Below are 5,008 nucleotides of genomic sequence, written 5' to 3'. Positions count from 1 at the left end.
TGATGCTAGCTAGAAACAGTTCGCTGACTCTCATCGAAGATAAATCCAGATTAATATAGATGGAACGACCGACATTAATAAGAATTACAAAAAGCTAACACAAGCAATCCATTTCATGATTTATATTATGCTTCATGAAACTTGTTTCACTGACTAAGGATGGTATCATGCCCGGGAAAATAATTTCCGTATATAAATTAACTTTCAATATGAAAACACACGAATTATGAGCGTTATTAACCAAACCTAAATACAGGATCTGATGATTATCAAATTAAAACAAACTCATCTACCAAAAAGAAGTAGAATAACCAATAACAGGCCAGTAATCGTTAACAACAAAGTCAGTGAGGTTAATTAATGTTGAACGATTCAACGTCGATTTTTGTGCAGTTTGATCAAATACCATCAAGCCATTTGATAGCTGAAAGTGGGGAATTTCAGAGTTGTGTTTCACCGTGCGGAAGCATACCTCAGAAATAAAACAACCGATGGCATTTCTTTCTGGTTTCGCTGGTTGTCTGGTTGTTTGGTTGATGACGGGATATGAATCCAAATGAAAGTTTTGAAGAGTCAGTAATCACCCCTCCAATCCGCCTTATGCTAGTAGGCGCCTTTACCAAACGAGTCAGACACATTGATTGGATAAAACATGTAGAGGAAAATTAATTGCCTCTGAACTTCGAAATCCTTGTTTTTCCATATTGACGAAGAGCATCGGCCATTAAATCAACCTCCTCTGACAATCTCAGTTCATTGCACTTCAGATCGACTCGAATATTCAACCAAACGAGAAAGTTCCTCTCTCTCAGGCCAGGAGTAAATGGCCAAATTAAAGGAATTGCGAAAACATGTTGGCCAGCCAAAGAGGAGTGTCCGTCCGTTCAAGGCTAAGAAATGTGTCGTGTTTAGTGAAATTGAGGGCAGATTCAAACCTTACAGTTGGCCAAAAGACCATAATAGAGAACTGAAGGTTGTGCCATCATTGTTTGGCGAGTGTTGCGAATCGAATCAAATCGTTGTTGTTCATTGTTACATTGTAGAATTGTTGCATGTATGTTGCTAGTTCTAGCTCTAGACAAATAGCCGTGAATAAGATTCACTCGGAGGTGTTGATTGTGTGTGAGCCTCGTTTTTTGTTGTATTCCCTTTCAATAACGGATGAGTCAAGGTAGGAGGGGACAAATTTCTAAAGTTGTTCCCATTTCTTGCATTGACAAGATTTCTCCCCTCTTTGCAGTAATCTAGTTTGAGGGTGAACCAAATGAAACCATACTGTTAGGGCGGCGTGACCTCGAAACATTCAAGCCAATAAGTGACGACATCAATGGTGTCATTATAAGAGTTTGCGGTTGTTACACATTTCGAGAAATACAAGCAGGTTGGAAGCCAGCGGGAGCAAACTGCAACATCATCATGAACACCACAATTACTCTGCAACTCATTGGAGCATGCAAACTTGGTGAGTACGGTGAGCCAACTCACGCTTTGGATTTAGAAAAAGAGGCTCTTTAGTAGCGACGATTTCAAGAAGGTCAAGTTTGTTCAAGGTACTTTTCGTGATTGGTCTGGTCCGATTTTCAAGTTGATCGGATGTTCTTGTCCTCTCGACAACCTTTGACACTACGGTTCTTAGGTCCCCTTGCTCACAAATCATCGTGATTGATATGGTTCAATTTTCAACTTGAACGGACAATCTTGCTCTTTTGATACCCTTTGACGTTACATTGTCTTAGATCTCCTCGTTCATCAATTTGTGTTACCCATTACATTGTATGTGAGATCGTTTCGTTTTCTTATTGGCATCAATGATATCCTTTCTCTTCCTTGTACCAGCTGACTTGATCTCATTTGAGGCGCATTTGGTCAAGTGCAATTTTTCTACTTGCTTCTCTTACCCCTAAGTTTTCGAAGGGCCAATGGATTGATATGTTTCATACCATCGCTGGCTGCGGCTGGAGGAGGAACATAACCCATTGGCTTGGGTCGGGTGGGTGGAGGTGTGTGTCTTCGATGAGATTTCTTAGAACTCCGATCACTGACCTCTCCATTCACTTCATACAAAGGTCCCTCCTCATAGATCACTTCGGCACACGCCGATTTCTTGCCCAATTGGGACGGTTGTGAAGCTTGGTGTCGTCGATGTCTCTTTTGACTAGGATGATGATGTCGAGCCTGATGTCCAACCACTGTGGCATTTTTATGTTTGGAGCCTTTCCGTGGCTCCAACTCGGCCTTATCGCTTTCATTCCTGAATGAAGGCATTTTAGGGAAGGCCTGAGATTCCTGGACCTCGTGTCCTTTCGCACTTTTTCTCTCCAACTTGTCTGTCTGTTCCCTCCACTCGATTTGATCCTCCCACATTTGAAGCAAGAGTCCGGTTACTGTTTTGATCTCACCATCCTTGGAGGACATGCTTGGACCGGGCACTAATTCATCGTGGGCCTGAAAGGCCAATGCTTTGGCTTCAGACTCCCTTCGCTTTCGTTTGGACTTATGCTTGTGTCTTGAAGCCTGTTTCTGTTGCCGCCGTCGGTCCTGGGCTTGGATCAGTTGTTGGTCCGGAAGTGGATCGAGAGTCTTCTTTCGCACTGCCTTAAGTTTGACCTGGGGTGACGTGGGCGGAAACTGAGTGGAAAAGTAATAAGAATTGGTCGAAGATGTCAAGTCTTCAGGTTCTTCCAGGGACTTGATACCAGAGCGTCGAGGAGAAAATATCACTAGCTTTTTCGCATTCTTCTCGTCATCGCTACTCAAGTGACTGTCCAGGATTTTGAACATTTGACGAAGATCAGGATCATCAGGTGGTTGGCCAACATCCTCTCCAGCGTCCTCTTCTTCGTTGTCGTCTGCTTCCTGAGCGCTCTTGGCCATCGTACGTTTCTTGAGAAGATGGGGCCGAGGATACAACGGAGGCGGAGTGAGTGAAGGAGGTGGAGAAGACGGTGGTCTTCGTGGTCCCCTCTTTCGTGCTAAAGACGAGGAGGATGAGCCTCGGTGGTCGTCGACCGCCTGGCCAGACCGCCGAAATCGACGGAACATTCTCGGGGTGAAAGAAGGCATGATGGCGGCTCGTCTAGTTCTCAGTTTTGAATGATGACAACATATGGCTCTTCGTTTGGTCTGAACTAGTAGTCCACAATTATAGGATTGTGTGATGTGGTAGAGATAGCCAAGAACGATAGAGTCGAAATAGCAGAAACCGAAGACGAGCTGGAATTAGGATTCACTGACTGTTCGACCATTTTCGACGTGGAGTCATATGCAAGGGATTCAGTTGCACTCTCGTTGGTTGGAATGGCGCAAGGAATTTTCTCATGGGCCCGGCGTAATTGAAAGTTTGGGTCCACCCAACCCAATCCTGAGGCCCACAGATGCCATCAAGCTGACTTTGAGAACAGGCGAGACGGCTTGAATGACTCAACCCATCTACGCATTTTAGGATTGAGCTAAACCGGAGCTTTCCTGTTATCGTAATTCACGTTTTTTAAGAGAGAAACTTGGGATGTTCATTTACTGGAGTCGAGTATTTCACAAGTGGCGATCATTCCCCGTTCTATTTATTCATTGGCTTTGCGGTACGGTTGCTGCTATTGACCGCTCGTTGAATTCACCAAAACCATTTGCTTAGCTCGTTTGGCTCACTCACTAATCCCATATGTTCAACAACTAGTGGTATGAGATATTTTTGAAATTAGTCGCACACAAAATTAGCCCCCTGAGCACTTCCACTCTGACACAAGCACAAGGCGAAGTGAGTGAACGATCCTTCCTTTAGTGGAAGCCAGTCTGGTTTCTGTTTTTCTTTTGGTGGAGCGTGTCAGAGCACAAGCGGATCGAACTGTCAGATGAACTCGAGAGTATTGGATGAGATTGTGTCATTGCTCTCATGCCACTCTGATTTGCTGATTGTGGTGTACCCTCAGGATCTGAGAGGGCCCTTCAATTGTTGCAGTTCACTTTCGAGAAATGAGAAGAGTCAAGGGACAAGAGAACGCACATAGGTGAATGGATGAATGATGTTTTTTGTTTCCTGGAACTACCCGCCAAGCCAGCTCCCCTTGCCAACGCTTCATGATGGACGAGTCATAATTTCTAACTGACGAACCTGCTGGGTGGGAGGGATATCGATTCACTGTCACGAACGTGGGATTCTTGACGAGAAGACAAAAGCGACAACAGGGGCGACTGAAGAAAGCCAAAGATGAGAGATCAGAGGAAATCTACCAAAACACAAAACAGTTCGTCATTTCTGGCTTCCACCTTTTCCTCCACTTCATATCATCTCGTCTTTGCTCCCACATGGGCTCGTTTAGTCAGAGCCAAACTGCATTGGATGTGCAACGAAGATGTGATGTCAATGACGTTTGACGTTGTGTGTTAGCTACGCACAAACGGGAACGTCTCAAAGAAGGCCTTTATAAACAAAATCATCGTTCGTTCCTTAAGAAGTATGAATCAAAGAGTTTGAAGGTTAGAGAGAGAATGACGGGATGCCCATTTGCTGATGTGAGGTTATTCATAGTTTGTAGGAGTACATGGAAAATATTTACTTCGGTCTTGAGTTTAGAAGCAGTCGTTGATTTGGACAAAAATTTGAACGATGAATTGCAAGTCCAATGGCAAATGTTCCCTCATTTTCAAATAAGATGAAGAGATGGAACTGAGTCAACGATGGAAAATTCAAGGCTGTTAGTGATTTTTTGGATAATTGCATGGTTCCTGAAGGACGATCTACGTTTGATTAGTTCATTACCCAAACCAGACACGTTTTTCAGCGTGAAATATATTTGATGTCAATGTTAAATATATTTTATCAGGTAACTTTTAATTGGCGAAGCAGGTCTGTCGAAGAACAACAAATAAGCACAAAACAATGACATTGTGGGTATCGAATATGCCTTGAAAGCAGCCCAATCATACTACAAATACTTGACGGCAAAGATATGAAAGAAAGGTATGTACTATGTTTTACCGATGCAATGTGGCAACTAATCCTCACTTGGTC

This window comes from Tigriopus californicus, chromosome 3 (genome assembly GCF_007210705.1).
Source record: "Tigriopus californicus strain San Diego chromosome 3, Tcal_SD_v2.1, whole genome shotgun sequence".
NCBI classification, from domain to species: domain Eukaryota; kingdom Metazoa; phylum Arthropoda; class Copepoda; order Harpacticoida; family Harpacticidae; genus Tigriopus; species Tigriopus californicus.
Note: the sequence above shows the minus strand (reverse complement) of the source record.